Here is a 27,535-nt window from a genome sequence, read left to right on the forward strand (position 1 = left end):
TCTTTCATTTTTTCATTTTGTACAGCTCCGCAGAGTTTTCTATCTGCTAAATTGGATGCTCAGTTTGAATCACTGTTGCTTAAATAAACTCAAATTCTTTAGTAAGCCTCAGTTTATCTTTTAAGAGTTCGAACACAGTCATGTAAAAGTTCGAATTAGGCCAGAAAAACCCAAAACAAAACCAAATCCACCAAAAAGGCCATACATGACTCAGAAATTCATTTCATTCCAGCCCAGTGATTCTCAGCTGGGGGGGGTGATTTTGATCCCTAGGGAACATCTGGTAATGTCTGGAGACACTGTGTGTAGTCACACCTGTGGAATGTGTAGATCCTAGAGACGCTGCTAAACATCATCCGGTGCAGAGAAGAGCCCCACCAGCCCCCATACAAAGAGTGCTCCAATCCAAAAGGTCAGCAGCGCCGAGGATGAGAAACTCGGTTCTAGCCCACACCGTACGGCTAAGGGGACATTTATTTAAACTGCCGTGCTTGGTCGAATGGAAATCAGTCCTGCTCTGCTCTTTGTTCCTTAGACGGTTTAAATGATGACATGTAAAATTTACCTTGTTCCGCCCTCACTGCTGCACAGTTCCATCTATCAACAGGGTCCTCATGAACTTAGAACACTGCACACTCATGTGAACTTAATAATTTGAGTTGAGGGAAAATAAGGTAAGAATCCAAGGCTGGGGGCCCATCACTGTTGGCGCAACATAAATATTTATGAAAGTACATTCCACCGCGAGTGCATGTGTCTAGAAGAGAATTGTTTCACGCGGCTGTAAGAAGAAGCAAGGTTTTCTAAATACAGCCTGTATTATTTGAAATGAGTAGCCTTTCATTTGTGCCAGGTAGAAATAGCACAAGAATTTCATATTCAGTCAGCAAACATGCAAAGAACAGGGGGTGGGGAACAAGGGTGTCTTTGTCTAAAACTCTATTTTTCAGTTTAGTAGTCACCAACCACATGTGGCTGTTGAGTACTTAGAATGTGGTGAGTCCAGCTTAGATGTGCTATAAATATAAAATACATACTCGCTTTCAAGGACTTAGTCCAGAAAAAAGAATGTAAAATGTCTCAACAATATTTAGTTTGATTACAAGTTGAAGTAACTTTTCAATATACTGGGTTAAATAAAATATATTATTAAAATTAATTTGGCCTAATTTTGAATGGGGCTACTAGAAAATTTTTAATTTTGTATATATATATATATATATATATATATATATATAAAATATACTAATATATTATATACTATGTATTTCTATTGGACAGTGCTGTTCTAAAAGCACACATTTCTTCCTGTCGTTGTTTCTAAATCCTACTGTGATGTTGCTCCTGAAAAATCTCAGAGTTCAGATTTCTAACAGGTGTGCCCTTCAATCACTGGGCCACTGGTTCTCAACCCTGGTTGCACATGGAAATCACGTTGGAGACCTGTTCAAATTACTGATGCTTGGACATCCATCAGCAAAAACAAAGCAACAAAACTCTAGACTAAATCCCACGTCTTATACAAAAATTAACTCAAAATGGATCAACAGATTTAAATGTAAAATGTCCAACTATAAACTTGTAGAAGAAAACATAGGGGAAGAGCTTCAGGATCTAGGGCTAGGCAGCAAGTTCTTAGACTTTATACCGTAAGCACCATCCATAAAGGGAAAAATGGATAAATTGGACTCATGAAAATTAAAAGCTTTTGTTCTGTGAAAGCCCACTGAAGAAGACAAACTACAGACTGGGAGAAAATATTGGCAAACCGCATATCTAGACTACCCAGAGAAGGCTCAAACTCAACAGTAAAAATACAAATCATCTAATGAGAGTATGGGCAAAAGACATGAACACATATTTCACTGAAGGAGGATACAGAGATGGCAAATCAGCACATGAAAAGACATTCAACATCATCAGCCATTAGCAAAATGCAAATTAAAACCATTGCACTGGAATCTACAATGATCTCAATACAAATTTCAATTTTAAAAAGTACTACCACCCCCCTTCCCACCCTCCCACTCCTCTAGACTCTGATTTAAGTGGTCTAGAGTATGGCCTGGGCATTGAGAGTTTAAAATCCTCCCCCTCGTGATTTTAACGTGTGGCTAAGGTTAAGGACAATTCTTCAGGGATAAAGAATGTAGCTTAATAGGAATTGATAAAATAGAGCCTGAAGGCAGGTGAGGGAAGGTACTGACTTGGAGCTTTCTGATTGAGGGTTATCTTCACACTCAGTCCCCAAATAAGAGAATGCGGCTTGTTCTCAGGATGTTTTGTGTTCCAGCATAATGTCTAGCCAGAGACGCAGCTATTTCTATCCACTAGAAAGAACAGGATTTGAGCAAACTGACCAGGTGGGATTAAATTGTGATGCCTTCTTATATTCTCTCACCTTCTGAAACCGAGCGGGGCTTTGTGAGGTTCCCAGGCATCGAGGCCTCTTTTTGGTCCCCCTTTCTTGTAGGCAAGACACCAGCCTCCATGACCTTCCCTGAGTTCCAAGGGACACATTAGAACAGTTCCTAATCAAGGGAGGAACAGCCAAGAAACCACCTGAGGCAAGATTAAAGGGATCAGAGAAGCTCATCAAGATTAGGAGACCGACCACCTGAGACCCTAATCTTGTCAGCAACCCCACCCTTGGGAAGCATTGCTATAAAACTCATCAAATCCTCCTGGGTTGGGACACAGTTTTTCGAGGCAGCAGCCTGCTGTGTCCCCCTTTGCCCGGCAAAGCAATAAAGCTACCCTTTACTACTTCACCCAAACCTCTGTCTCCAAGATTCGATTTGGCACCAGTGTACAGAGAGGCTGTACTCTTTGGCACAAAGATTCTTTTGAGAGACAGCAGGCACAGGAAAAGATCTGAAGACAGAGTAGAAGTTACCTTCTTGTAGGGGACATTTACATTTACAAGGGAACTCTCTATTTGTAAGAGGGTCTCCCTCTCTCTACCAGGAAGAGAAAGATGACTAAATCACCAGAAACTCATCAATGGAGAAGGCACTGCCTTAGTCTTCGTAACAAAACTTACCCTTGTTTACCGTGCTTTTCCTGGTCACCTCCCATAACTGGACTCCCTCTCCCCACCACTTTTCTTTTGTCTTTAGTGGAAGGTGGTATTTAAGGTGGTGACTTAGGCCGTCTCGAGGCCACCTCAAGGAGTTCCTCATTTTCCTTGGGTATTTCCCATGTGTACATGAGGTATACATGTCAATAAACTTCTCTTTGTATTTCTCTTGTTAATCTTTTATCACAGGGTCTCAGCTAAGAACTCAGAAGGGTTGAGGGAAATTATTTTTCCTCCCCTACAGCAAGGAAATTTGAGGACCACTGTTTTAGGCCACTGGCTCTCAACCTTGCCTGCAAGTTGGAATTACTTATGGGAGCTTTTCAGTATCCTGATGCCTGACAGCCAAAGACCCTGATTTAATTGCTCTGGGGTGTGGTCAGGTCAGCTGGATTTTTAAAGCTCCCCAAGGGCTTCTAACATGGAGTCAAGATTGAAAACCACTAGTTTAGGTATTCATCTTCCCTTATCTTCAACAGCAATATCCTTACGGAGCAGGACCCTGTGGGGCTCCTGAGCACAAAAGCCCTTCTGTGTCCCCCATTTCTTGATTACAGGAAATAGGCTTCATTCAGCCTCCCTGACCTTCCCTGAGTTCCAAGGAGCAGGTTCAAACCGATGCTAATTAGGGAAGGGAGGGGATGTGGAGACAAGGGAGGAACAGTCAAGAGAAACAACAGTGCAGCCTTGGGGCAGGGTCCTGGTTCCCCTCAAGGGACACACATAACAATATCTTTGAGCTGTTTAGCACATACTGAAACCCCCGCCAGGTGGGAGAAGTTAACTGCATGCTGCCCACAAGCACGTAGACCCCAGACCAGCTGGAACCAGAAGGTTGATGATGCTGACGCCCACTTACCTCCCCACCAGCCAATCAGAAGAATGTCCACGAGCTGATCATGCCCTCTGTGAACCATTACTATAAAACTCCTCACTACCCCCTCCAGGTCGGGACGCACAGTTTTGAGGGCATTAGCCTGCTGTGTCCCCCTTTGCCTGGCAAAGCCATAAAGCTATTCTTTTCTACTTCACCCAAAACTCCACCTCCAAGATTTAATTTGGTGTTGGGGTACAGAGGCTGGATTTGGCTTCAATATCAGCTGTGTTTTGGCACACAGGATTCAAGAGTGAATGCTTTCATAGGTAGGAGAAAACTTTACAAGCTGGGGGGCGGGAGAGAACCCTGTCTGTTTCTCCAAAATCACTGATTACTTTACCTGTTTTTAAGGCTGGGCAACTTTTGCCACTTAGCCTCATTACCAGGGCATAGCACAATATCCCCTTTTCCCTTGTGAAATGGATTCACCTATCCTGAGCCCACAAGACCCTTCCCAACCACCCATCCAATGGCCATGTAAATTGCCTAAGTCAGTGGTTCTCAATTTGCTGCGTCTTAGAATCTCCTGGAGACTTTTAAAAAATACCAATGCCTGGCCCCCAACCCCAGATGGTCTGATGTAACTGGTCTGGGGTGCAACCTGGGCCTTGGGTTTTTGTTTTTGTTTTGTTTTGTTTTTTTTGCTGTGCCGCAAGGCTTGTGGGATCTTCGTTCCCCAAGCAGGGACTGAACCCAGGCCCTCGACAGTGGGAACATGGAGTCCTAACCACTGGACCGCCAGGGAATTCCCAGGGCCTTGGGATTTTTAAGATTCTCCACGGATCCGAAGATTCAGCTAAGTTTGAAAACAATTGATCCAACTGAGATTTGATTTAGTGTTGGGAAACTAACTTTGCACCAAAAGATCCTAACAAAAATAGTCAACAAGGTAAGCAGGCATGCAGAATGTGTCGTATGTTCAAGCTAAGGACTCCTAAACAATGTGGTGAAGCGTTCATAAATGCAAAAGAGAATGCTTGTAGGTGAATCATTCCTGGGAACACCATATTCCAAATCTAAGTCACCCCCTCCCACAGCCAAGAGGCCTACAGTGTATCAGAGTCTCTGGCAATGATCTATGCAGAGTTCACGCGCATGCACAGTTCTACAGATGTGAAGGCAAAGTACTTCTTATGCAAAACAGTGACTCTCAACTCATCAACTCTCTACCTCCTGGTGGGCCAATGTTATACCAACATCAAATGCAAATTAAAGATAAACTAATTTAAGTCCTAACTGCCTCTACCTCATCTCCCGAGGGGGGCTGGTGTTTGTGATCACACCTCCAAAGCGGTGTGCCACCTGCGGACTGTCATTTTCACCAGACGTGCCTAATTACACAGCTTCATTTTGAAGCTATCCGCCTGCATTCATTCCCAGGTTCCACAGTAGTGGAAGACATTTTCCCCAGTTAAAATATCCTCTCTGCCCCTTTTCAGAGGACACTTTCAGTTTCCAGATGAGCATCCGAGAGGAGGTGCCACCCCTGGCAGCAATCTTTAGGGAGATTTGGAAGAGAAGTTTAAATAAATGTCATAAGAGAGAATCGGGTGTTTTGCACTGTGGTTAAAAGTCCATCCTCTGCCTGCAAGGGATGAATGCCAGAAGATGAGTCACACCGAGTGGGATGTGAATGTGAATAGCAAGGAACAGCATGTAACAGGGGCCTTCTGAACCATGGCTAAAGGCAGACAAGTGGGATGAAATCTTGCTGCCTCAGATTTTCTTGGGCTGAGCGATCTGGAAGCAAACACACAGAACATCTGGGAGACACTGTGGTGGTTTCGCCCAGCTGAGCCCCCTGGAAGCTCTCACCACATGCAGATGGAGATGTGGACAAGAGAAAAATGCGGGTTAGAAGGAAAATGTTACTTCTAAACTTCCCACTGGTTTGACATGGTCCTCTTCCCACACAAAGGGCAGTCTGTCCTGGGGTAAACAGATGACTCAACCAGGGAATAGAATGACTCTGTTAGGTTCAGCCGGGAAGCTCAGGAGATTCTGCTGGCAAACCTGTGTCTCCAGGTTACAGCCAGAAATAGAGAGACGAGAAGCAATTGCATTTCATGAAGCTCACTGGCTTTTCCGTACTGAGTTTCAAATTCCAGTACAATTAAAAATCTATACAAGCGGTTCTCACACTTCAGCGTGCGTCAGAATCCCCTGGAGAGCCTGTTAAGATGCACCCCCAGTGTTTCAGTGTTTCTGATTCTGCAGGTCTGTGCTAGGGCCTGAGAATTTGCATCTCTAACAAGTCCCCAGAAGATGCTGATGGGCCAGGGATCATACTCTGCGAGCCACTGCTCTGAGGACAACTCTGGGTATTTTTTAACCACAAAGGATGACTTATACATGACTCTGAGCACTTACACCCAAGTACCTCTTTCTTTGTAGATATTTGGGACCCCAGTAGGTCAAGTGAGCACAGGATTTGGAGTCACATGGAAGATGCTGACTGCGGATGCCCATGATGTGACTGGTGCGACAGCAACTTCTGGTTTCATATACGAAACAGCAGCTGACTGCAAAACAAGAAAAATAACATTAAAAAACTGGTGGGAGCATAAAGGGAAATACCAAATCCCACATGGAGAATGCAGAGTGTGTGTGGGACTGGGGAAGGACTCAGAAGATGAAGGGATGTTATTTTGTGGATGAGATGCTCATCTTTTATATGGAAGACAGACCAGCCTTGAGGGATGGAGCAGGAGGGTTTTGGTTATTTATTTACTAATTTCATGATTATTAATGCCCACAGGGTGCACAGGGTTGTGCTGAGTTACACATCTGAAAGAATATCATAGTTGGGAGGTTTGTGATGTTGGGATACGGTGCCAGTGGAAGTGGAGTTCATCTTCCCTGAAGATTTAAATTTGGGACTTGACCACTGTTTATTGGTCAGCCAGAGCTGGTTTTAGTTAGACTGTCCTAGATGCAGGAGAATGGATTTAATGATGTCTCAAGTGCTATTTCTTCTTTAGGTAAAGAGAGCATGTAAAGGAAAGTCAGTGCTTCAAGGGGAAGCTATGCTATGTCTATAGCTCACCCTTCCCCATGATCTCATTCTGAGTCTATGAAAGCTATTTAACAACTCTGTAAGCTGGAGATAACTGATAGCGAAAACAATTATTGCCTACAGACATGCAAATGGAGGGTCCATCAACTTCCCTCCCCCATGGGAAGAAGGAAGAAGCTGGTTTTATCTCTACCATTCAGCAATACCATTCTGAGTTAGGGTGGACTCAGCAGGCTAAGGGCAAGGTCCCCAACAAGACTGCCCTCATGTCAGATGCCAGCTGCAAGTGTGGGGGTCCTCAAGCTACCAGCGCTTCTGACTAGCTGGCTACAAATTCAGGGAGGCCCACTACTCCTTCATGTTTGAGAATTCATGAGAATGACTCATGGAACTCAGGAAACCTCTATACCTAAGATTACAGTTTTATGATAAAGGATACAAATGAGGACCAGTCAAATGAAGACACACATAGGGTGAGGTCCGAGAGGGTCTCAAACACAGAGCTACTGTGTCCTCTTCCCGTGGAATCAGGGCACGTCATACTCAGCACACGTGTGTTCACGCACCAGGAAGCTCACTGGAGCCTGGTGTCCTGAGTTTTTACTGGGGTCTCATTACATAGGCATCATTAATTGGATAATTGGCTACATGACTGGACTCAATATCCAGTCCCCCTCCGCTCCCTGAAGGTCCAGCTGACATCACCTGGCTCAAAGCCCCAACCCTCTAATCACAAGGTTGTGTAACAGGGAAGAGCCAATGCTGACTGCATGTTGGATCTGTTTCTTTGACTTTAACCTTTGCTTCTCGTTGCTTTTGTTATTATAATCACTGTCTATAGCTGCAAGCATACATAATAGCCTGTCACAGGGAATCCTGCCCCTCTGCCTGACTGTTAAACCGAAAGGCCTTTGTTCAACTCAGAGAGAGACATTTTGACCCTGCCCACCTGTGAATGGCTGCAGAAAAGAAAAAATTAACACATCCCCTCCTATTTTGCAAGATAAATGGCCTTTTTACTTTACTTCCTCCCCTCCTCCCCCTCTCTGTTCTATAAAAGAAACTGGCATCCAGACCCCAATAAGATGGCTTTTTGGGGACCATAGTCCGCCATCTTCTCGGTCTGCCGGCTTTCCGAATAAAGTCGCTATTCCTTGCCTCAGCACCTTATCTCTCCATATGCTGGCCTGTCGTGCAGCGAGCAGAGCGAGCCTGGATTCGGTAACGGTTGGTCTAATCACATGAGTCGTCTCCTTAGCATAAACCCAGTTGTGGTCCAAGGACCCACCATGAATAACAGACACTTCAAACACTCAGGAAATTCCAAGGATTAAAATTTCCCTCCCGGGAACTACGGGGACAAAGGCCAGCCAAAGTATTACATGTCAGTCCCCGTTTGCATGTTCATTTGAATATTCTTGATCCATAAACGTGTCTGGTTTTCAGATGGATGGCTTAACTGGTTACAACATCACTGGGTTCCTTTGTTTTTAGTTTTAAAACTTAGGTATCTGTAGCGGGAGGACACTTGGAACTGATCTTGGATCACCCCATCATTTTGTGGTTAAGAACCCAATGCCAAGAGATAAGTGACATGCCCTGGGGCCTCACAGCCAGGTGAAGCTGACCTGGTGTTACCGAGACCAAGCTCGCTCTGCTCACCACAGGACAGGCCAATAAATCAGAGAGGAGGTGTTGATGCAAGGAAGACGACTTTATCCGGAAAGCCGGCAGACCGAGAAGATGGCAGACTAGAGTCTCAAAATAACGATCTTATCGGGGTTTGGATGCCAGTTTCTTTTATAGCACAGAGAGGGGGAGGAGATGAGGAAGTAAAGTAAAAAGGCCATAGGATTTGCAAATATCCCCTGAATGGCCAGCCTCGGGGAAGGGATGTGTTAATTTCTTCTTGCCTGTAGCCATTCACAGGTGGACAGGGTCCGGATGTTTCCCTGAACAAAGGCACTTTGGTTTAACATTCAGGCAGAGGGGCAGGGTTCCCTGAGGCAGGCCATTATGTATAGACAGTATCCTTTTAGTGAACAAAAGCAATGGGAAGCAAAGGTTAAAGTAAAAGAAACAGATCCAACATGTAGTCAGATTTGGCTCTTCCCTGTTCCACTGGGATTGGAATTTCTGCTTCCAGACTCAGACTCTAAGTTGTGTTTGTAGAAGGGAAAAATAATTTTCCCTCTACCCTTCTAGGTATTGATTCTTGGTTGAGCCCCGTAATAAAAGACAGATTAACAGGATAAAAACAAACAGCAGTTTAACAGCATGTATACCTCCTGTATACATGGGAGAGACCCAGCAAAACTGAGTATCTCCCCAAAAGGGCCCAAGCCACCACTTTAAATACCATCTTCAGCTAAAGACAAAAGATGTCGGGTTGAGGGGAGTGGGTTAAGGGGAGGTTTTCAGGCAAAGCACAGTAAACAAGGGGAAAACTGTCATGCAGATTTAAATTGATGCCTTCGCCACCGAGAGAGTTTCTAGAGATTTACAGTCGTCCTTTTCTTCCTGGTACAGAGAGGGAGACACCTTTACAAATGGAGATTTCCCTTATAAATGTTAATGTCTCTAATAAAAGGGTAACTTCTACTCTGTTCTCAGAGCTTCTCCTGTGTCAGCTGTTTCTTAACAATAATCAGCTCAAAATAATCCTTATGCCAAAGAGGCATATTTTGGGGCGGCATATTCCGCTCTCCTTCGTGTTCCTCATGAACAAAGTGTTCCCCTCCCTACCCTTCCCCAGACTCCCTGAAGAGAACACCACCCAAGGCCTGATTTACTCCAGTTAGGAACTCTCTGCTTGTCCTGTCTGACTCTTCCTTTAGATCAAGAACCTGTAACCGAGCAGAACCCCATGGGGGCCTTCCGCCATGTCCTCTGCTTTAGCTCCTCTCTGAAGTACCTAGATGATAGCATTTGATGCAGATTTCCTGAGTCGTTTTGCAGATGTAAAAAAATCCTCCCCCTCTCCAAAAAATTGAAGAACTACTTGAGGACCATGAGCACAGAGCCCCAGGCCTCCTGGAGCCTAAGGACTGATAATGTTAACCCCTGTGACACCACCCTGCTACTGCACCATCAGCCAATCAGAGAATTGTGTACAAGCTGATCACGGACCCTGAGACATCACCCCTCACCTGGCTTTTTAAAGTGCTTTGCCGAAACCCTTCGGGGAGCTCAGGGCTTTTTAGGGCATAAGTCACCTGTCTCCTTGCATGGCCTGGCAATAAACCTCTCTCTGCGCCAAACTCCTACGTTTCAGTTTGTTTGGCGTCACTGTGTCTCTCGGGCGCACGAACTTGCGTTAACAAACCCCTTGGGGGTGAGTGTGGAACCTTGTCCCAATTGGCATCTACATTACCTAAGACAATTCCACTGGCATGTGGAATGTACTTAAAACTGTTTACAAATGTATAAATGATACTTAATACAAAAGTACGTAACTGAATAACAGCAAACAATGATGATTAACATTCATAGGACATTGGCTATCTGCATGCAAATAACTTTCCTTGCACTAACGCATTTAAAACTCACATCAACTCCACGGATTAGGTACCATTATTATTATCGCTACTTTACAGTTGAGGAAACTGTGGTTCACAGTTTGAAAAACTTACGGAGACAGAAGACGGCAGAGCATGGTCCGTTTGCTTCTCGAGTTGAACTCAACCTCTAGCCCAGCAGCTCTCAAACTTGAGTGTTCATCAGGATCAGCTGGAGGGCTTGTTAAAACACCTGGGGTGGGTTGTGGAATTTGCATTTCTAGCAAGTTCTCAAGGGATAATGACGATGCAGGCTTAGAGTCCACAGGTGAACCACTGCTCTAGGCTTTGCCGGCCAACGGTGAATAAAAATAAACACAGGGCAACACAACCTAAGAAGAAATGCAGGCCAAGTTTTATACACCGCGAGCGATCTTCTTATACATTTTACATTTTTCCCAAGCAGACAGGAGCAACCCAGGTTTACTCTTTCATTGTTTATTAAGCATATGATGGGATTGGGGCGGAGCGTGAAATTAAAGGAAGGGATGTCTTCTAGCGTTATTAGGATCTTTCAAGAAATGGGAAAAAATGCCAGTAACCTATTTCTGTGCAGATTTCAAACCTGAAATACAGGACTGTCTTCAAATCAGAACATTATATCAATTGTGTGTTCTGAGAAAATGATACAGAGGAACAGAAAAAAATTATTTGAAACTCTTTTTCTTCTATCCAAGCCTGTGCCAAACAGGAAGAAGGTGCTGGTGGTGATGGTGGGTACCTGCAGTGGCCTTTAGGGGAAAAACTAGTCATTGTTTATCAGCCCAAGCCTTTTGTAACATAGCCCCCAGCTGTGACACCGTGGTCAGCTGGTGCTCTGCCGACCACGGTCCACACAATACCCCTAGTCTTTTTCAGTTTCAGGTGAATGGATCTGGACTGTTGGATTAGCTCTCAAACACGCACTGGAACAATCCTTTAAACAAGCGCCCACACTGACCAAGGAGGAATCTTCGGAGAGGAAGAGTGGGCCATTTAAAGTGGTGGTTCTCGAACTTCACTGCAAAATGGCATCGCTTGGGGAGCTTTTTATAAATCCAAAGCCTGGGCCCTAGCCCAGACCTATTACAATATCATCTCTGCAGGTGGATTCAAGCATTAGCATTTTTGAAGCTGCCCAGGTGATGCCAATGTGCAACCAAGCTCAAGAGTCAGTGTCCTGAAGGGCACTTCTAACATTTTAAATTGCATAGGATTCCCCCGGGGATCTTGCTAAAATGCAGATTCCAACTTAGTAGGTCTGAGGTGGGGCCTGAGATTCTGCATTTCTAACAAGCTCCTAGATGGGGCTGATGCCACAATGTATCTCAAGTGCAAGAAAAGCAGCAAAATGACTGGCAAAGTTGTGCTCCACTGAATGCAAAGATCTCCTGTTGCTGAGACCCTCCTGCTTGCCTGGAGTCAGAGCAAACCCCAGATAATGTCAGGAGGATGTCTGCTGTTCAGCCCCATTGAGCGTGTTAATATCCTGTCTTTGGTAAGGAGGCAAGGAAACTCCAGAAACAGCTGAAATACTAATTTCTCTTACCTAGCCTCACTGCATGAAATGCTCCGGATTTCCTGGCATAGAATATTGTGCCCCTCTGGATAGACTGCTGGATTCAATGAGCCCTTAGCAATCCGATGTTTAGCATTGCTCAGTGAAATCAGATTTCAGAGGACAGGATATTCTTCCATATGACGTGCATCGGCCTAAGCCTTGCAAATGAATTTCTAAGTCGTCAGGCATTCCCCTTTCCCTCCACCACCAAAATTCTGTGAAATGTGTGATTTGCATTGGACATGTTATTCAATAACATCCCCCCCCGCCTTCCTTCCCACACTAGCTGTTCACCAAATCCCATCATCTTCTTCCCTAGTGGTCTACCAATCACAGCCTCCTTTGCTCTTAGGTATGGTCATGTGACTGGACTGTAGCCAATGGAATGTAAGTAGAAATAATGTGCGTGGCATGCAGACCAGGCCCATAAAAATCTCTCCCCACGTGATCTTCTAAGTGCTCTCCCCTCTGCCAACTTTGTGCAAATGAGTTCAGCAACTTGGAAGCCATGTGTTGCAGATGGCAGAGCCACAAGATGGAAAGGGAGCTTCCTGCCAATTAGGAACGCTTCTTTTTGACTTTATGGAGAAATACAGTTCTTTTGTGTTTGAATCATTCCAGCTTTTGTAATTCTTTACAGCAGCTAGCCATATTTTAATTAGTATACCTTGCAACCAACACGGTCTACCTTCCATGGAGAAGCAGAACTTAGGGATGTGGAGAGAGAACCATGGGTCACCCAGTTCACAGCACAGCCCCCATCCCATCCTAGAGAGCAAGGTATTTGTCAGAGGACTGGAAGAGAGTCTCTTCCTCCTTGTGGACCCCTCTTGCTATGCCTCTCTGCTGCTAGACTGTTGCAAGAGGGCTTGGGAGAGCCCCTCTACTAAGAGAAGAGTATGGGGAGCCAAAGAAGGAGAAGCTGATTGCTTAGGTCTACTTCTTGTGTTGGTTTTAAGAATGAGAATGATGATACATGCACCAACAATGTTCATAGCAGCACTGTTCCCAATAGCCAAGACATGGAAGCAACCTAAATGTCCATCACCAGATGAATGGATAAAGAAGGTGTGGTACACATATACAATGGAATACTACTCAGCCATGAAAAAGAATGAAATAATGCCATTTGCAGCAACATAGATGAACCTAGAGATTAATCATCATATAAGTGAAGTCAGTCAGACAAAGACAAATATCATATGATATCATTTATAGGTGGAATCTAAAAAAATGATACAAATGAACTTATTTACAAAATAGAAATAGGCTCACAGACATAGAAAACAAGCTTATGGTTACCAAAGGGGAAAGGTGGGGGGATAAATTAGGAGTTTGGGATTAGCACATACAAACTACTATATATAAAATACATAAACAACAAGGTCCTACTGTATAGCACAGGGAACTATACTCACTATCCTGTAATAACCTATAATGGAAAAGAATCTGGAAAAGAATATACATATCAATATAAATAATTAATATATATTAGTTAATAATTAATATATTAATTTTAATTGATTGATGGAATGATTATTAATTAATATATCATTTATTAATTAATATATTAAGAATGTTTGTAATATCATTATAACTATATTATAATTTATAATATTAATTATACAATAAACAATAATCAATATTAATTATACAATTAACAATAAGCAGTGATTAATAAATTATTAATAAATAATAATTATTAATAGATATTGATATTAATTATATAATTAACATATGGTTAATTAATATATATTTATATATTCTTTTTCAGATTCTTTTCTATATATATTATATATATATATATATATATATATATATATATATATATAACTGAATCACTTCACCGTACACTTGAAACTAATACGACATTACAAATCAGCTATACTTCAATAAAAAAAAAGGATGAGAATGATGAAAAGACGGATTCACACAGTGTCCAAGTAACCTCACCAGAGGAGACAAGGCAGGGATAATAACAGTGATGGTGATGATGATGGTGGTGATGATGATGATGATGATGATGATGATGAGATAACTAACACTATTAAGGGGTAATCACGTGCCACCCCTGTTACACAGTTTTACACAGATTACCTCATTTACTCTCCAGAACAACCCGATTATTAAGTACTATTAATATTCTCCTTTTGCAAGGGCAAAAACAGAGGCCCAGAGAAATGAACTTGACCACTCTGCAAGTGGCAGAGCCAAGAGCCAAGGCAGTCTCCCTCCAGATCTCATGCTTGTATTCACTGAACTAGGCAGTTTCAGGGTCTGGGAGAGGAGATCCAACCACCAGTGGAAGGTAATGTGTGTGTGTGTGGTTTCTCTTCTCTCTCAGGAATGAAACTGCAGCTGAACAGAGCAGGGATCTAGCAGAATCAGGGAACCCCAACAACTGGGGAACCCTCAACACATGTGGCATAGTCATAAGAAGAAGCTCTCAGGTAGCTCACACCTGGCCAACTACGTGGTCTATTTTTCACGACTGCTCCTGGCTGAGACCCAAAATAACACCTTCAAACATAACCTTATGGGAACCTTAAATGAATTAATGCAGGCAGGCATCAGAATACGCTCATTTTCTTCTATGCCTGTTTCCTTACACTTATAGCTTATCTGTATCCTCATAATTCTTGAATTTTATTATCTTGTAAAAATTTAATTATACAGGCAAAAAGTGTATGCAATATATAAGTATATTTGAGGATTATAAAATGCACATCTGTGTACCCACCAGCAAGCTGAAGCTAGAAGACATTCCAGGATCTTTGAAGTACCCTCCCTAGTCTCATATTTTTACTCCCCCACCCCCAAAAGGTATTCAAAATTATTTCAATCATTCCCTTGCTTTTTTTTTTGCCATACTCCAGGGTTTCTCAGTAGCAGCAATATTGGCATTTTTGATGGGATAATCTTTTGTTGTGGGGCACTGGCCTATGCTGTTATGAGTTGAATTATACCCCCCCCCAAGGATATACTGAAGTCCTAACTCCCAGTACCTCAAATGCAACCTTGTTTGAAAATAGGGTGGTAGTAGATGTAATTAGTTAAGATGAGATTACACTGGAGTAGGGTGGGTCTTTAATCCAGCATGACTGGTGTCATATAACTCTACATACATGGAATCATACGTGTGTTCTTCTGTGACTTGCTGCTTTTTTGATCAGTGTTATGTGTCTGAGATTTACCCAGGCTGGTGCATGGAGTTGTCTATAGTGTATTCATATTCTCTGCTGTATAGTATTCCACCGCATCAATATGCCTGATTCCCCACTCCTTCCATCTGGGGAAAAGGTGGAGACAGGGGAGTTTCTGAGCTGTCTCCTCTGCATTATGGGTGGATTTCTTGTTCACTCTAACCCTAAGGGTGAAACTCTTCATGATCCTAGCCTTATGGAGGGCTCTCCTATTAAAGTCTCTACCTTAGTATTTCCTAAGCTTTATTTTCTGCTCCCTGGGCCCCATGAAGCCTCTAAAACAGAACTTGGGGGTCATCAGACACCTTCAGGGTGAAAACCAGGTTGAGCCCGCCTCAATTCTTAGGATTCCCACTTTCCCTTCCCCTTTGACCTTTATAGATTTCCTTCTTTCTTGCCAGCCTAGGAAGTGCATTTGAAAAGCTCATTTTTCCAGAACTATGATCAGGACTCTTAGAACTGAAGAAAGAAGAAAAGCAATTCTTGGAAATGAACTGCTCAGTCTGGTAAACCATAAGAAGTCTTGGAGTTGAACACTGAAACACCTCAAGAAACGGTATGTTTACAGCCAACCATCATTTTTCATGTCGCATAACGAGATCTTGGGCCATCTATGGAAGACTGATCCTCCAGCATTTCCCTCACCCATTGCATTCCCGTTCATTACTTAACTGAATAATTCCACCATTAAGCACACACCCATCCCTGAGCCTAGTTCCAGACGAATCCCCTTTGCTTTATGTAGAGAATCAGAAACATTGAGTTAGAAGCATCACCTGAATTCTTAGCCCGAATTTACAGAGGTCACATGCCCCCTCTGCATTCTGTTGAGATTTCTAGGGCCATTCCATAATTTCCGGGTCCAGTCATTCTCCTGTAGAAATTTCACTACAATGACTATGAGACCCGCCTTGTAAAAGCCGCACAATCATGCCAGAAGCCAGCTCTGGGGCATCGTTTCCTATCAAGAGATTTAAATCCAAAGCCAGAGGCAAACTTTTATGCAAAATGAATAAAACAAAACCAGGTTGGGGAGCAGCAGGGGATGATTGCAAATGTTCTGACATATTCCAAATGCCAAAAGCCCACAAGTCTGATTTCTACTCCACTGGTTTATGTGTCTTTCTGTGAGAGGTCAGCTGCTTAATAAACACCTGCTACCTGGCCTCGCATCCTCAGAGAACTCTTTTGGAGTTGAGTAGACCTCACGGGAATTCAGACACACTCTCAAGTTGAATTCAATGCCATCTTTAACTCCTTTCCTCCCTCTCTTCCTCGAATGCCAGCGAGCAAGCAGGTGACAGATAGCCTTTTATTCCCACAGCTTTATTGAAGTACAATTGACAAATAAAATTGTAAATATACATCATGATGATTTGATACACGTATACACTGTGAAAGGATTCCCCCTAGCTAATTAATGAACATTAATGATCAGCTGCAAAGCACCACTAGGGCAGTTCCCTGTGGCTCATGTCACCCTCCAACCAGCTGCTCTCCGTGGATGCTGCAAATAGGCAGAAATCACTATACAATCACACACCATAATTCCTCTCTCTAATACTGCACTCAAGAATGACTTTGCTTTACACACCAAGAATAACCAAAGCAAGACTCTAATCTCATGGAAAATCTGTTAGGACAGACTTCTGCACCCGTGGAACAAAACTGATCCTTTATTAAAGTTGGAGTGGGAAAGATGTTACTGGCAAAAGCTGAGCAAGGTTAAAATGATGTCATTCTCCCGCAGACAAGCCTCCAGTGATTTCCGGGAGCACGTATAATAAAGCCCTTGCCATGCCTTCATGCGACATCTCAGGTTGGGGCGTCACCCAGGTCTTATCCTGCTGCCTTCACTCACTTTCCTCAGACTCCTGTTTTCTGGTCCTTCTCCCTGGAATGCTCTCCTTCCAGGTCTTTTCATTGCTGCCTCCTTCCTCCTTATAATTCAGGTCTCTGACCAACAGTGATTCACAGAAAGGCCTTCCTAGACCACCCCTTGTCAATTGCTTCCACCCCTGTCATCTGTCTCTCTCCACACCTTTACATTGCTTTACTGTCCTCAGAGCACTGAACTCCACTTAAAATACATTATTTATTTTCATAATATTATAATAAAATCATATTATTTTTAATAATAATAATATATGTATAAATTATTTATTTTAACCTACTTACATTCTGTCTTCTCCACAAAAGATCTTGGTTACCTCTGTATCCAGGCTTCGCTCAGAGTCTAGCACATAGTACATGCTCAGTAAATATTTGCTGAATAGTGAATGAATGTAAGATATGGAGAATTGGAATTAGAAATTATATATATATATATATATATATATATATATATATATTTTACTAGAAAGTATGTGCTACTGTTTAACTATTTTTTAAAAAACATTTTTTGGCCATACCGCGTGGCACGCGGGATCTTAGTTCCCCAACCAGGGATCGAACCCGTGCCCCCTGCAGTGGAAGCACAGAGTCTTAACTACTGGACCGCCAGGGAAGCCCCCTATTTAACTATTTCAACCCATTTTCTGCATTCGTAATTAGGGACCAGGTGACATTAATCTAGCATTTAGGGGGAACCAGTGTTCCCCACGTGAATAAGACGGTATTAAAATTAGAACACAGCTGACTTTTGAGCAAAGAACCTTTCTATTAGGTTTTGATCATGATCAAGTCTCTCTCATCTGGATAAAAAGAAAGAAAACCTCCTTCGAGTCCATTTCGACCCCACCTCCCACCCCCAGAAAGTGCTCCCCTTTCCCTCTCCCTTTAAACTACACTTTGTGTCTGAACTTTCAGCATTTATTCACTTCCCAACAAGGCTTTCACCAAACAACTCCCTCTCGTGTCATCAAGATTTGCAAGCCACTAAATCCCAGAAAAACTCTTCGGCTCCCATCCTTCCTGAGTTCTTGGCATCACTAAACACAGGTGACTGTTCCCTTTCCGAAAGCATCCTCTTCATGGTGCTGGCATGACACCAGTTTTTCTGGTTGTCTTCCTAAGGCTCTGGATGCTCCCTCGGAATCCCCTTGTCTCTTCTATTTGACCTTGAAGCCTAGTCCTTCCCCTTTGTTTCTCCCCTTTCTTCTTCCTATTTTCTACCCGTGTCATTCACTCTCTGGCTTGATTTACCCATTGTACCTCTCTCAGCCACGGGTTAAAGACCTGTATGCCTAACTCTTAATTTGCCATCTTTATCCAGTTGTTGCAGAAGCGTCTCCATCTTAACATGCTGCAAACTGGACATGCGCCCTTTCTCCCATCCTAGGGATGCCCCTCTCTGGGAATGGCCCCATCACCTACCCACACAGTTTAGAAAAGTCAGAGGCCCAGGAATCACTCCTGATACCTCCTTCTTCATGTCTACATCCCAAATCCAGACAGTTAAACATCTGACACTCTGTACTTTGCTCCATCCCCGTGGCCCCAGCCTAGTACTGGCTTGCTACAACAATGCTGTGTTCCTTAAAAGCAATTTGTCCCCTTCAATCAGTTTACTAATGATAACCTTTTAAAACGCAAACCTGCTCATATTGAAGCATTTCAATTTCTTCCACTTGCTCCTTAGTATAAAATTCAAAATTCTTACCAGGGTATTTCACGTCCTCATTCCTTCCTCCAATCCTCCACCCCCAACATAGAAAACTTTCTGCTCATTATGTAGCTCTCAGTTTAAGTATATTTTCCACCAAAAAACCTCTTTCCTGATTCCCAGATAGGTGAGACCTCCGTTATATGATTTCTTAGCATCTAGTACTTCTTCTTAGCACTTATCACAAAGGTAATGAAGTAATCATAAATAATAACTATACAAGCTATTGTTTTATATATGTATGGTCTTGTAATAGGATGAAAACTCAGTGAGGTTAGGGGTTTGCCTATTGTTTTTAATTGCTTCCTAACCTTTTCCCGCATCATGGCACCAGGAGCAAAATGATATTTATAAGGGAAACGGCAATAACCAGGGGAAGAGGCTACTTCTGGCCAGAGGCCACCAACCTGTGGTCTCTGGCTGTCCTAGACTCTGCCCTCCACCTTGGAGGCTGGGGGAACAAATGTGCTAGCACACGTGGGTACTGAGCTAGTTGGGAAAGTCTGCTTTACATTAGCACTACATCCCTAGGACTTGCATGACTTTTCTACTCTAACACATTGCTCTCTAGTCGCTACAGCTTCCCCCCTCTCCCGCAGAGATATTTAAGACAGAGTCTGGAGGAAATTGATTCAAAGTAAAAAGGTTACCCAATAGTCATCCAGCAAGGCCTTGGATACTTCACTAGCTTAGATGAACAAGGAGACTGTAGGTACAAGTCAACATGGGAAGGGAGGAGGGGGCACCCACAGAAACACCATTGAATACAGGCATTACAAAGGAGCTCCAGCACACAGAAGCCTGGACTTATGGTGCCCAGTTTTGATGTATTGTATTCCCCTTACTGCTCTAAGGGGAAATAAAGGGAAATTTGAGTACCCACCTACTGTTACATGCTTGGTTGTATATTTATTTTTAAATTATATGCATATATTATAGTTGATACAGTACATAGATTGTAAAAGAAAGCAAATTTGCAAACTTAATATAATACAGATGAAATAAAAGAGATCTTAAAAGTCTGAAACACAACAGATACTTAATGTGAATTTTTTTCTTCTTTTTAAAATTTTTATTGGAGTATAGTTGATTTACAATGTTGTGTTAGTTTCAGGTGAATTTTATTCTTAATTGCACTGCATGAGAAACTTTATTTCAAGTAAACTTCTTGATCATTTTGGATTTCTCTTAGCGGACCTTTTAAAATTAGATTTGATTGGTTTTCATTCCTAACATGACTGATACACATCTCATTTTCTTCCCCCTGGTGCTGGCATTATTAGTGTTATTAATATTATTGTTGTTTACTGGTATCTTTTAAAGTCATTTGTCCATTTGGGGGGTTCAAGTTAGTTACCACTCGATAATACAATCTGGAGACACACTGCATGGGCATTTGTAAAGTCCACTATTTCACGATACACTGACAGCCAGAAAATGAAGGCAAAGGGGCCACTGGCCACTCCTCCCTACTATGAGATGCCAGTACTTTCTCCAGATGCATGAGCCCATCTGGGGACATACTAGAAGATCTAATTGTTCCCTTTTATTAATAATGAGAAAAATAACCGTAAAGAAAAGTTTTCTTTCCCCTGTACTACACTAGAACATCTTGTGCATCCCTAAAAGGTGTGGACTCTATTTTTTACAGATCTCTAGTCTCGACCAGGGGGCAGCAAACTTCCTCTGTAAAGGGGCAGAGAGTAAATATTTTCTACTTTGTGACCCACATAGTGTTTGCAACTACACAACTCTGCTGTTACTGTGGAGAAGCAGGCACAGACAATACATGAATGAATGAGCATAGCTGTGTTCCAATAAAACTTTATTTACAAAAACATGTGGCAGCCCATTTGGCCCATGGCTATAGTTTGCCCACCCCTTGATGAGGGCAGCAAAAGCCCAGGTCCTCACAAGGGGAATTTGACACGAACAGCCTTACTCACAAGAAATAGTACAAGGTGATAAATACTTTTAGGCTCCAAGAATTCTAAATGTAGCTAAGGGTTAGGAAAGCAGGTGCTGGCTTCTAGCTCACTGAATCAAAGCCTTAAAGGGTAAACCGCCAGATCCCAAGATCAGAGGGGCTCTCATGGTGTGTGTTAGGTTGAACCGTATGAAAGTGCTGATAGTTGACCGTTCTGTTTTGTCTTTTTGCCTGCACCACATGGCTTGTGGGATTTTAGTTCCCCGACTAGGGATTGAACCCGGGTCCTCAGCAGTGAAAGTGCGGAGTCCTAACCACTGGACCACCAGGGAAGTCCCTGATAGTTGACCATTATTGACAAGCAAAGATGGCAGCTTCCTAACTTATCTATATGTAGAAATATGAATAATAATGGTTAGAGTTTTTAAAACATAAATTTATTTATTTATTTATTTTTGGCTGCGTTGGGTCTTTCTTGCTGCGTGCAGGCTTTCTCTAGTTGTGGCGAGCACAGGCTACTCTTCGTTGTGGTGTGCGGGCTTCTCATTGCGGTGGCTTCTCTTGTTGTGGAGCATGGGCTCTAGGCACGTGAGCTTCAGTAGTTGCATCAAGCAGGCTCAGTAGTTGTGGCTCGTGGGCTCTAGAGCACAGAGCTCGGTAGTTGTGGTGCACGGGCTTAGTTGTTCTGCGGCATGTGGGATCTTCCCGGACAAGGGATTGAACCCGTGTTCCCTGCATTGGCAGGCAGATTCTTAACCACTGCACCACCAGGGAAGTCCCTCCTCCTTTTTTTTTTTTTTTTAAGATGTGGACACTCCCAGGCATGTTTTATAGGCAGCCTTTCTGTGCTTTTTAGTAAAAGGGACCTTGATATATGCCATTAGCGGTCAGTGGTGTAGGTGAGTTATTCACCATGAAATATCTAATTTTTGTTTTATTTTACAAAGCACCCCTGCTTAACTCAATAATCTCAGTATTCCATTTCCATGTTCACTTGGTAATTCATGAATGTTATGGGCAGAACGTATTTGGGTCATTATATTTTTTTTCATTATTAAAAAGTCATATCTACACCTAGAATAGTAATGCAAATTCAGCAGAGATAGCTTCTCACAGTTCAGTCATTTCTTAATAGAGGGTCTGTATCCTATTAGAGTCTGGTCCAATATAATCACAGTATATAGACTCCAGCTCCAAGCAGAAATATAGATTATGCTGCTAACATCCAGTTCCAACAGTTTGATGAAAGGATCCCATCAAATTCGAAGCCTTCAAAGAGTCTCCATACGTTTTCTGTCATGCTGAATTTGTATGAGAACATAATATTTAAATCCACTGTAAAATGTGTTCTCTGAAAAGGAAAAGAAATCACAATTCTGGTGCCCTAGAGCTAAAGTAGTAAGTTAGAAGAAGTTACAAAAGCACTTCAGATGTTAGCCTCATGGGTCTTCACTTTGAGGATGGGGAACCTTTGATTTTCAAAGACCATTTATGATGAAAGGATCCTGCACTGCTCTAAGGCTGAGGGTGTCTATCAAAGCATTGAGCATTTACATTTTGTAAAATACCTAAGAGGGCCACTTAAGCTGTAACTGCTAAAGAGGGAGGTTCTGGAGTCCGTAAGTTTCCTCCAGCACAGTTTCCAATGATGCCAAGGAGACATTGATCATTGGAGCCCTTGGTGTCTTTCTGTCCCAAATGCGTTCTAAAGCAAACAGAAATTCTTCAGAAAGTATCAGAAGAAATATTTTTCTCTGTTAGAATTCTTTTTCTTCAGGGAGAGTTGCCAGAAATTGCCTTCTACAGCTAATACTAAAATTTCTCATTTACTCTTACAAGTTTTAGGCCCAATGAGTTGCAAAATGATGAGAAATTTGTAATGTATTGGAATTTGAGTTATGTTTTCATTTATGCAAATATCCTTTTGCAATTTGTTACGTAACCACAGGAGGCAGGGTTCCATATTAAACCAAGCCCTCTAGAGAACTGATATTGTTCTCAGATAAATGCTTCCTCTTTTGGTAGAGCTCAGGAGGAGGAAAAATAGAAAGAATGTTTGCAAAGATATAGGATAGTTGAAGGTGTATTAAAATGAAATATTGTAAGTCAGATATAAAAGACTATAACTATTTTTCTCTTCTAGATTTGAATGAGAGTGCAGTTATGCAATAGTTTAGATGAAATAAAGTATTCTGGTTAATCAAAGTTCTGTTTCCTAAAACTTTAACGAGATATAGATTATCTACTTTTAAGGAATCAGGATTTAGGAAGGTAATATTAATGCTATTCTTAAATAGAATCTAATAACTAGTGCAATTGAGCTCATACTATGTGCTAATCACTTTAGAATACTATCACTTTCAGTTTATTATTACACGTATTAGTAAACATGGTTCCATTGAAAAATATACTTTAATTTGTCCTGTACTTGGGAAAGATTAGATGGACTGATTGATAGACACTTCCAAGTGATAAAATGGTTGCTAAGTAAACCATTTCATTATAAATAATGAAAACAAAAGGAAAATATTGACAATAGAACTGCATAAGAATTAAAATGGAAGGTATGTTGAAAATTAAATAGATTTTAGCTTAATTATCTTAATCTTTTTCAACTTTACAGATAGCCCACTATGAACCATCAAGGAAATTAATACCATAAAGTACATACAGATAAAATGTACACATTAGCACGTCCAGTGCCTGGTGAGGGCAAATTAGAAGATTAAGATCAACCTTCCTATTGATATATAAAGACCTCTTACAAATGAATAAGAAAAAGACAGACAATGCAAGGGGAAAATAGGAAAACCACCTGAACACGCACATTCCAATAGAGGAAATTCAAGTGATCAATATCATATGGAAAGGTGTTCAACCTCATTGGCTACTAGGTAAATGCAAGTTGAAACTACAGCAAGATGTCACTACATACACATCAGAGTGGCATCTGATAATACGCGTGTATCAGAATGGCAAGATTTTTTTACATATATGGGTTTGGTAGATATTAACAAGGATGTGGAGCAATGAGAACTCTCATGCACTGTTGATGGGACTAAACAGTGTAAAATCACATTTAAGCAGTGTCTGACAATAAAGTTGAAAATGTGTACAGACTATGACCTAGCGATTCTATTTCTGGCTCTCTATATCCCACAGAAATGCATGCTTATGTGCACCAGGAAACATGCCCTAGCATGTTCCCAATAGCATTGTTAGTAGATGCTTCAAATAAGAACAACTCAACAGTAGAACTGGTAAGCAAATGGAGGTAGGTCCACACCATACTCTACAGCAAGAAAATGAATGAACTACACCTCCATACGACAGCATGGATAAATCTTAAGCACAGAAGACTGAGCTAAGGAAGCCAGACTACATACTGTATGATCCCAATGATATATTTATATTTCAAATATTGGCCAAATTAAATTATTATTATACAATAATGATAATATAACTATATAATAATTATGCACAACTCCAAAGGAAGCAAAACAATACAGTGGAAGTCAGGATAACGGTCTCCAATAGGAGGTAGTTTGGGATTGTGATCAGGAAGAGACAGGTGGAGGCCTTCTAGGGGGCAGATGCCATTCTATGTTTTGACCTGCAGGGAAGACACACGGGTGTTTGTCAATAATTTGTTAAACTAAATATTTATGTCTTATGCACATGTTGTATGTTGTATCACAAGATAAAACATTAAAGAAACTTATTTCACTGGTATTTCAGAAAGATGAGTTTATTTATGCCATAAATATTTAATGGACGCCTAGGGTACCTGGGCTTGTGCTAGAGATAGCTCATGATTTAAACCAGGTGAGGCAGAAGAGAACCAAGGGAGACTAAGGGAATTTCACTGATTTTATTTAGTTAGAGTTATCAACAGAGGATGATTGGAAGATGTTCCAGTTAGGGATGAAAGGAACAGAAAAACTGGTGACTGAATAGAGCCAAAAGACTGTAAATGGTCCCAGAAACCTCTTACATCTGGGAGGAACTTTATTCTCTAATGAATTTCCTCCTCAGGTTTGAGCTCTATCCTCAAGCTTATTTGAAAATTGCTTGACTTCTCTCTCTGGTTCTTTGTGCTCTTTCTACATTGCCTGTAAGAATGTTTTTTCTTAATTTCCTTAAACTACTGACCAAGCACCTATAACATTCATTATTTGGAGGAAACTAAATCAAATTCCATCAATTTGAAAGCCCCTGACTAAGTGTTGGAGCCTATGGGGTAAATACAAAAATCAAACTTGAGAACTTCTGACCTTCCTCTTACTGATGTACGTTGAAAGCAATTACATGAATGTGTATTTCTGCCCTGGAAAAAGAACAAAACAAAACACGCGGCCTTGACTAAATTTCCCACAAAGAGCTTACTGTGCCATTTTTTGACAGCTTCCTCTACTACCATAATTAATAACCTTGACTGTGACAAGAGATTTTTCAACAAAGTTTGTGGCTCTTGAGTTAAGAAGTGTAGAAGTTGAATCCCGAACAAGGGAGTGAGTCTATAGTCAGAATGTACTTGTGCATCAACCAGTATAGTGGCTAGAAAAACACAGTGTTGTAATGAATAACAATTTACTAACATTTTATTGTGAGTGGCATAGAAGACCAAATTTGAATGCAAATCCCTGAATTAGAGCAAGCCAACGTGTTCTACCACTGTAGCCAGGTAAGAGTGGGAAGTCAAGAAACTTGGAGTAGATTTGTCATGAAGATTATGTATAAGGTATGACTACTGAGATGAAAGTACTCTTATCTCTGTTAAAATACCTTGCTCTATCCTGTTTAAATACATTTTAAAAACATTCTATGGGAAGTTTAGATAGTAACTTCAAATTTTTCCAGAAAAGCACATGTACTATCCACGCTAAGTGTGTGAATCAGCTATGGTTGTTAAGAGACCAGAGCTTTTAAATTAGTTCTATCTTCAATGGGCAAGGTTAGGAGAAAAAAAAAATCATTTTCTCCTAATTGGGGAAAAAAGAAGTATGCAGTTTAATGTTTAACTGTATAGAATGTCTCTATTTGTCTCAGAATTCATTTGCATGTTGCTGGAAATCATTTAGAACCATGTGTCCACTAACTCCTGGCAAAACAATTTGCACTGAGGGAATGTTAATTAAGAAAAACTGATGCTTGTTTTTTTTTTTTTAAAGATTTATTGATTGATTGATTGATTGATTGCTATGTTGGGTCTTCGTTTCTGTGCTAGGGCTTTCTCTAGCTGCGGCAAGTGGGGGCCACTCTTCATCGCGGTGCGCGGGCCTCTCACTATCGCGGCCTCTCTTGTTGCGGAGCACAGGCTCCAGATGCGCAGGCTCAGCAGTTGTGGTTCACGGGCCCAGTTGCTCCACGGCATGTGGGATCCTCCCAGACCAGGGCTCGAACCTGTGTCCCCTGCATTGGCAGGCAGATTCTCAACCACTGCGCCACCAGGGAAGCCCCCCTAATGCTTGTTTTTAATTAAATGTATGCAGATATTTAAGCTTTTTCTAGAATGATGTAGAAACTTCCAACATGTTAATGTCATAACTGCCTTAACCTTCTCAATCTATGATCTTCACTCCCCATCCACTTAGGACTTCTACACTCCTAGTCACCTTTTGGAACATAACATTGCCTGAAAGTTTTCCACCTCTAAAATCTTGGACTCTGAAGTACTGCTCTCAGTTCATAACTTCGTATGGTATGGTTATCTCATTCTCTTACTCCTATGACAGGACTTGATAGAGGATGAGGCGGTCATCAACTTTTGACTCTCAGGTTTCTGCTTTTAGCATTGGACAACATTATGGAAGGCTATCTACTAAGATACAAACCCTGAAGGTGAAGCAGGTTTTGGAAGTGAAAATGATGAGTTCAAGTTTAGATACAATTAGCCTAATATGCCCCAGAGATAATAAATGTATCTAGAGTTCATGAGAGAGAACCAGTCTGAAGCCACTGACACACAGACAATAATGAGGCCATGGCAAGTGGTGAGATCATTCAGGTAGAGAGTAAGAATGAAGAAGAAAAGCAGGCTTAGGGTCAGTGTCTCAGGAACTCTAACATTTAAGAGTTGATTAAAAGAAGAGGGCCTTAGAGCGGCCAGAAAGGCATGGTGTACGTAAACCACAGAGAGAGAGAGTTTCAAGAAAGAGACAGAGAGCACAATATTGTCAAAGGTAGTGAGATGTTAAGTCAGAAGTCCGAAGACTGTCCATTGGATTTAGCAACACGGAGGTCACCAATGATCTTGGTAAAAGCAGTTTTGATCACATGGAAGTTGTGGAATCAGAATGTGAGGTGTGAGAGAAAAGTGAAGAAATGGAAAGTATTGAGCATCCTTTTGTGACGTTTGGGTGAGAAGAGGGAGAAAAAATAGAGCATCTGTTTGATGAAAATTGGATAGAGTGAGGGATTTTTAACTGGGAGAGGTGTAAGTGACTTTGAATGTTAATGGAGAGAGAGAAAGACCTGGGATCCAGAGCATGGGAGACACCCGAGGCTTAGAAAGGAAAAGACATTCCACCACTGTAAATTTGGTTTGCAAATTTGGTGATGGGCTGTTTAATAATTTCTTCTTCCTCCTTGAAATAAAAGGAAAAATTATCTGCTGAATTTGTGGTAGAGATAGAGAGCTCACCTGACTAAATGTCATGCTTCAGGTGTGGTTTGAGCAGGGCTCTGGCTCCATTTCTTTGTCATCCCCTCAGCCCTTCCCTTTTTCAGGAG

The 27,535-nt window shown here is 41.8% G+C and overlaps 1 protein-coding gene across 1 annotated transcript in view; it reads right to left on the reverse strand.

The window, feature by feature from the left end:
• Positions 1 to 6,326: 6,326 nt before the first annotated feature.
• The window catches only part of ASB9 (ankyrin repeat and SOCS box containing 9), a 292,385-nt gene continuing 271,176 nt past the window's right edge, over positions 6,327 to 27,535 (reverse strand). The window contains exons 7-8 of the transcript XR_009500371.1: positions 10,605 to 10,861; positions 6,327 to 6,478 (exon numbers count right to left, since the gene is read on the reverse strand). The gene's annotated coding sequence lies outside the window, so the exon portion shown is untranslated. The remainder of the gene's footprint in view (positions 6,479 to 10,604; positions 10,862 to 27,535) is intronic.

This window comes from Balaenoptera ricei, chromosome X (assembly GCF_028023285.1).
Source record: "Balaenoptera ricei isolate mBalRic1 chromosome X, mBalRic1.hap2, whole genome shotgun sequence".
NCBI classification, from domain to species: Eukaryota; Metazoa; Chordata; class Mammalia; order Artiodactyla; family Balaenopteridae; genus Balaenoptera; species Balaenoptera ricei.